The 7,201-nt window shown below is 38.4% G+C and overlaps 1 protein-coding gene across 1 annotated transcript in view; it reads left to right on the top strand.

Annotated features, from left to right (window-relative positions):
- The first annotated feature begins 139 nt into the window (after nt 1-139).
- Nucleotides 140-7,201, top strand: part of CERS3 (ceramide synthase 3) — a 42,859-nt gene continuing 35,797 nt past the window's right edge. The window contains exon 1 of the mRNA XM_088172662.1: nt 140-301. The gene's annotated coding sequence lies outside the window, so the exon portion shown is untranslated. The remainder of the gene's footprint in view (nt 302-7,201) is intronic.

Raw genomic sequence — 7,201 nt, 5'->3', positions numbered from 1 at the left:
CTCCAGTGCAGTGAGACGGCTATTGAAGATGTTAAATTATTATACTTATATCTTTTATTAGATGTAATTTGAATAACCTGAAAAGTAAGTGTCTGAGAGTTTGCCTGGGGGAGCGAGTTCAGAGCAGGATCCAAGGCAGCGTGTGCACTTACAGGAAAGCACCTGATGCTGCTGCTGCAGCTTGTAATGATGTGCCAAGGCTTGGGCACTGGGAAAGTACTGACAACAGGAGCACTGGAAAAACCTCAGACCTCTTCACAACTGTGGGAAGCAGCTTTCCTTTCAGGATCTTCTCTTGAAGGTAAGTGCTCTATTCTGACTGAGATAAGTCAGTGCTCTCTTCCCTTTGGATAGAAATTAAGTGTTAAACTAAAATAGATGCTAAGCTAAGCAGTCTCGAGCTGACCTTCAAATCTCTGTAGCCATCTTCCAGTTTAGTCTTTAGCCCTGAACTATTGAATCAGTGCAATTGGGAGAGGAAGAAAACTGAATCCTTTAGCTGGCAGTTCCAGTGAATAGTATGAATTCACAGACAGGGAGGTTTGGACCTCAGTCTTACTCCTTCAGGGTGACAGCAGTATTTTAGGTAGGAAGGAGTGATCCTCCTCACTGGCATGAAGGAGATCTGAATATTGTTTTTTTGCTGTACCATGGTTTCTTCCTGAGACCAAGACAGCTTTTGTACAGAGGGTAGGTGGGAATGTCAAGGAATGGAAACCTTTCCATTCATTCCTGCAGTTCCTGTAGTTAAGAACTAACCCTGGAGTTGTCCAGGGCAGCAACATGCCTGGCTTCTCTTTGAGCTCAGTTATGCTGTAGCTGCTGAGTTGCTCATTTCTGTCAGGACTAAAATCCCTGTGGGCATGTTCAGAGATGCAGCTGCAGACAACTTGGGAACTTTTCAGTTCAAACACAGGAAATGCCACTGGCAAGGTGGTTGAGCAAAAGTTCCTCAAGTTCACAGTTTTCAAAGTAGGTAGGTTCTTATATTTCACTGAAATCCTTTGCACTATCCTCACTCCTTTTCTAATCTATCCTTTGCTGACTAATTTATTTTAATTGAGTAATTCCATTGTTTGCACTGAACATAGGATTGTTCAGCATTTCTTGGTCTATACTTTGCCAGCTGGAAATACCTAAATTGCAGCAGTATCTCTGACACTGGTATGATAAGCTGAGTGGGAAAGGTAGAATAGTGTGATAATTTTGGATAAGTTCTAGTCTTATTTGTCAGCAATTACTACAACTATAAAATCCTTTATAAAGAGTTTAGACAGAACAGTGTGTAGAATGTAGCAAGAAATGTAGAAGCCCATAATCAGATTTTTTAGATACAGCAAATCCAATTGCAGTCCAGTTGTATTTAATTCTTACAGGCTTGAGGCTGATTGTGTGCCCACCTGGTTATTAGAAGTGATCATTCCCACATGTTTCCCTTCTCAGAAAGCCATTGTTTTAATTCTCAGAATGTTTTAGTTGTAAAAGTGGATAAATATAGCTTGTATCTGGCAACTAGATACCTTAATGTGTTTACCATTACTTTACCATTTATGACCTGAGATGGAGTTAAATTGATTAGATGAGGGTTTTTTTATTGCACACAAATTGAGGGTGAGCTGTGAAGGTGGATTGGAGTTCTTTGGCTCTATTGAGAAACCAACCACAAGAAAAGCAGCTTGCTAAAGAATTTGTATTTTAATCAATTGGTGAGTATAGAAAGTGGTTTGGTTAGGTTTTGGTAAGGTTTTTTAAATTATATAAAGCTTTTAGGCACAGCTGGTTAATTCATGTGCTAGAGCAAATTAATTCAGCTGCAGAACCTGTTACCAATGTTAAATTAGAACTTGGGAATTAGGTCAGTGATTACCAGGAGATCCATGTGCCTTATCTTTGGTATTGATAGCTACCAACTTTCCTTGTATTATTTCAAATCAAGACACAGAAGAAATCAGGTGACCTGTGGATCTGAGGACTCCTCTTGAAGTGTTCACAGTTTGCCATTAATGCAGTTGTTTGGTGGAGTTTACCTTCAACATCAATAGAATAAATTAAGCTTTCATGAGGTAAGCAGCTAGCACTAGCAGTTGCTTACAGGATGTGCTTATTAAAAAGAACATTCTTTAACTTTTTAACTGAATGTTTGTAGAACTTGATTGCAGCTACATCTGAATCCAGGTGGTTCCACAATTGTGGTTCTTTAAACTGGATTTTCTCCAATATTTTTATGGCTGCTTTCCATTCTGCTCATAAGACTCGTAGTACAAGTTTTAATCCTGTAATACAAGAATAAAAACCAACCTTGGGAACCTCTATACTTGCAGTAGCCTTGTAAAGCTGGGAATAGGGAGCCTTGGTTGTTCCCTGGTTTATCACTGTCAGATAAGCTTTGTTTGTACTTCTTCCAGAGTCAGTCTGGGATGGTGTCTGAAGTCACTATCAGGGATTTATCACAGTGTCAGTAGGAGTGAAAATATTGTGGTCATAACAATGTTAGCTCTGTGTATTCTCCCTTAGAGTTATCCTAAAGTAAATTCTTGCTTTATTTTGTTCAGCCCTTCTGGGCTGCCTGGTTCCCTCTGAAACCTTGTCAGAAGGCAGCAGTGAGTGTCAGAATGGATGGCAGGCAGTCTTCTACTGTCCCTACCTCCACAGCAGGCAAGGACCTGGACTTGGTTGAGAAACATCTCAGGGATTTAAGCTTTTCTAAGTCATTTTCTTCTTGGATATTGTGTAAATGAGTTTACTGCTGATAACTGAGATGCTCTTTAATGGACCAGCTGGCTTACAGCACTAATGGAAGGAGTAAAATACATTTTGTGGTAAAAATCTTGCATGGAGAATTAAAATATCCTTAGTTATTTCTGGTTCCTACTTTCCTTGTACTGCAAAACATGAGTTTTGCCATTCAGCAGTGTCCTTTTAGGGGGGAGATTTGAAAAGAATATGAATTGTTGGAAAAAGTAGTACACACAATGTGAAAAGTGAGCACTGCTGAATTTTGGCTTCCTTAAAGCTTGTAAGGAAGGTTAGCAGGTCCATATTCTGAAATTGTCAGGAATTGTAGCTGCTAATTGGAGTTGTCCAAGTATCTACCCCATCTTATCCTAGTTCTTGAGAGTTAAAAATGAATATTTTCAGTGGAACTTCAAAGACATTACAAATGCCCTTAACATTTGGAGGCAGTAACAGCCAAATATTAATACATTATTAATAATTTGAGGTCTGTCTTGTAAAGAAATGTATATTGATTAAGTAAAAAAGACAAATGACAAAATCCTATATTCTTATTTCTTTCCTTGCTGGAAAGGAAAAAGCTTTATCTTCAAGTGTCACCTTCCAGGGTTTGTCAGATTTTGGAGTAACTTTGTCACTACAGCCCTTTCATGGCTCTTTCATGCAGAGGTTTAACAGAAACAGAAATTAATGCTTTCTGGACATTTACCTCTAGTACTTGGCTTCCTTGATAATATTTATATTCTTTTAGAAATTCATGCCTTTCTGCTGACATCATTACAGCTACTGTGAAAGTTAGGCAAAGACCCATTAAGCAGCAAATACCAAACTCAACCAAATTTTTAAAAAAATTATTTATATCCTCAAGGTAGAATCCAGTACTTGGTCACCTTCAACAGAGCATTGGTCCCTCCAAGGAGAGTTTCTTTGCCTCAGCTAAAATTACTGACCAGCTTGATGCCACTACTTTCTGTAATTGTCATTTAGGAGCTGATGCAGAAGTGGGAATTGATGGGTGTGAAGCATCAAAGGAATTGTCTTTCAGTTTCATTAAGCAAATGTTCATATTTTAGGTTTTCTGTGGGTGGGTAAAGATTGCTCCCAGAGTCTCCCAGTAATGTAATCAAAAAATGTTTGCAGCATTGTCTTACGTGCAAGTGTTACAAATTGTTGAGGTTTATTTTCCTACTGTTGTTAAACCAGTGCTTCCAGCTCCAGGGATCAACAAGGCTTTTTTTTTTTTTTTTTTTTTTTTAATCTTATGTTCTTCCTATGTTGTTGGAAATGGATTTAGAAGCTCCCTGAGTTGATTGGATTACTTGTTAAATCTCTTATTGTTGCAGCCAGAGATTGTGTGAATGAGTCTCCTGCATTTTCAGATAATGGCAGCACATAAGAGTTGTTTGGGTGAATTGGCAGTGCTTTAGTGGAGAGGAGAATGTGAATTTTACCTCTGCAGATGTACTGGAACAAACTTGGTGGAAGTTCTTTATACAGACAAGCAGTTATATTTTACTTTTCTGGTGTTTCTGGTTAGGAGAAAAGGGATTTTTGACAAGTATGGACAAGTTGATGCTAAAATGAGGGAAAGGAAAAACTCACTAAAAATAATTTAAAGACAAAACAATTAGGATTTTGCATAAGGAATGTGTCACAACCAACCTGTGAGCAGATGATCTCTTCAGCAAATCCCATCTCTGTGCCCCTGGGTAGGAGATGATTCTTAATTCCTGTCCAGGAGGCTTATTGATACATGGTGTGTTCAGTATTTAAATGGAATACAGGCTCTTGGCTGTAAGAGAGCCTAATTGTGGTCTTCTGGCCCTCAGTGGTTGAGTGTGTGAGAGAAATTGGTTGGGAGGCAGTCCCCAGGTAATGTCTTTTCCTGGAGCCTTTTTTCCTAAGGCGTATCTGAAGCCTATGGCAGAGTGGATCAGCAGTAGAGTCTTTATTAATGACAGATGGCATTACTAATTAATTAGTAACGAGCCTCTCCTTAGTGACCCTCTCCCTGTAAGGATCTGGATTATGAATCAGGTTATACTAGGAAGAAACATCTTGAGGAAAAAGCTTTTTGAGAGATTTTTGAGACTTTTTTCATTCCTTTTATGTAGGGGAAAGCTGACATATTAGGAGAAGGTGTGAATTCCTGTGAAAAGAAGGATTTTAGCTTTTCAACTACAGACTGCAAGGTTTTGAGTTATGATATTATGACACGTGACTTGGAATGATTGATTTTCAGGCTTCTATCGTTTCTTGAGGAGCAGAAAGTACAGGAATGTCAAAGTTTTTTTACTTTAATCTTGAAGGAATTCCTGATGGCAAGGAAATGGATTTCACTGGTGGTGAAGAGAGAATTCAGAGTCCAAATGATTATTAGATCAAATTGATTCCTATTTTTCCTCCATGTATGCATATGGATGAGATTTGAGTAACACTCTGCCATTGAGATAATCAGCAAAAATGGTTAGGTACTAACAGACAGTATATTTAGAACATTTATTTTTGGCTCCCCATATTAATTCCAGGATTTTTTTTCTCCCTTTTTTTTAATGAAGGGAAACAAAAGAAACCCTTAGGAGGTTTTGGGATGGTTTTGGTGTTTTGTTTTTTTTTCTTCTCCCTCTGCAGGTGCCACTACACACAACAGTTCTGATTCTAGAAGTTTAAGATTTAATACAGTCTCAAAGATTTGCCAGAAGAGTTTTCTCTAGTGAGAAAGTTTACTAATACTATAAACTCTTATGTAACTGCTTGGAACCTCAGCTGAAAGCTCACACCCACTGTGTGGATTCACTGTAATTTATTATATTAATTCAGCTGGCTGGAAAAGAAAGAGGGACATTTTTTTTTTTTTTTTTTTTTACATTTTCAGAAAGAAGTGACTTTTTATTTCTTTGTAATACTTTTTTTACTAAGAACCTGTATATAATTCCTGGTGATACGTAAAATAATTGAGTCAAATACATATCTCCATTATCTAGTTATATTTAGTTATATTTAATTGTCCAATGAAGAAGTAGATACTATGCTGCAAATGAGTAATAGTAACACTTACTTTTAAATTTCTTTGCTTAGTGAGACCTGAAGACTAAGGTATATTTTGGTTTGATTTTATTTTTTTGCAGCATTCAAATTTAAGACTCCTGAAGGCTAAACAGTATGGAGGTGCAGAGATAATTGTAAGGTCAGTGGGTACTTTAATCAAGGGGGTATGATTAGCTTGTTATTTACCACGGAATATCTTTAATCTTGTAATAGTATCCTATGTAGGTGGTGCCAGCCTAATAAATCCAGCTCAAAAAGGATATAAAAACATGTGGTGGGCTTTTTTTGTAGCAGTCCCACATTTGCTCCAGTCAAACAAACTTCTTTTTTTGCAATTTACCATAACAGTGAAGAAATTGTGGTTTTAGGCATAAGAAAGATGCTGCTGCCAATTACCTCTTCCATTCCTGGCCCAGTATTGGCCAAGTGCTGATGAATCAGCTTGCTCTAGGCTTTCCTAATTGGCAGAGAGTTCCTAAATCTTCTGCTTGGTTCACAGCAGTGGCTCGTTCAGATGTGGGAAAGTTTGGAGATCATTTAAAGCAGCAGCCAAGCCATAATCTTTTCTGAAATATCCTTTCATGTTTAATGTTTCTCTGGTGCATCAGGTTATTGAATACTGCTCCCAGTTTTATGGAAGGACCAAACACTTGCAATAGCTGCAAGATAGAATAGCTAAAGTTAAAGAAATGCTGTATTGAAGAAACCCACGCTTTTCTCAGGAGGGGAAATACATGAGGACGTTCCAAATATTGGGTCACATCTTCTTTCATAGCAGGCTTATAGATTCAGATGGAAATTTCAATATGCTCAAAAGGAGTTGTGGGAAGGAAGGCCTGCAGGAGAGAACCTCTCCAGAGTTATTCTCTTAGACTCCTTCTGTGGCTTAAGAAGTTTTGGAGCCCCAAAGTGCTGATGGCTGGGGGCCTTATCAGTGACTATTTTGTTTCTTCCATTCTTGTGCTCTTCCACAGCCATCTGTTCCTGGCTTCTTTCTGACAGAGTGCTGGCTGAGATGGAGCTTTGGCTCAACTCTGACAAGTCTGGTCCCATTTCCTGGGTTGCTGTTTGCTGACTGCAAGCAGGAAGAAAAGGCTAATAAAAGGTTCTCTGCTCCTGGCTCCTCTGTGAGGTTCTCTTCTCCCTTTTCAACAACATTAATGTGTCCACCAGAATGCAAAGTAATGCCAACGTTTCTGAAGGCTGTTATTTGAAACTGGGGAGAGCTGCTGAGGAATGACTTTCAGCTTGATTCCTTAGTCATGGAATTAGAAAAGAAATTAAACAATCAGGTTAAGTAAAACTGACCTGTTTCTGTGGTATCTCTAACCAAAGACATGCTCAGTGTGTGCTTTCTTGTGCTGTAGGAATTTGAGAAATTCCATTTTAGATCTGAGGAACTGGAACACTTGGTGTAAAA

The sequence above is a fragment of the Sturnus vulgaris genome, chromosome 13 (assembly GCF_052056855.1).
Source record: "Sturnus vulgaris isolate bStuVul1 chromosome 13, bStuVul1.hap1, whole genome shotgun sequence".
Classification (NCBI taxonomy): domain Eukaryota; kingdom Metazoa; phylum Chordata; class Aves; order Passeriformes; family Sturnidae; genus Sturnus; species Sturnus vulgaris.
This window is presented reverse-complemented; position numbering and strand designations above follow the sequence as displayed.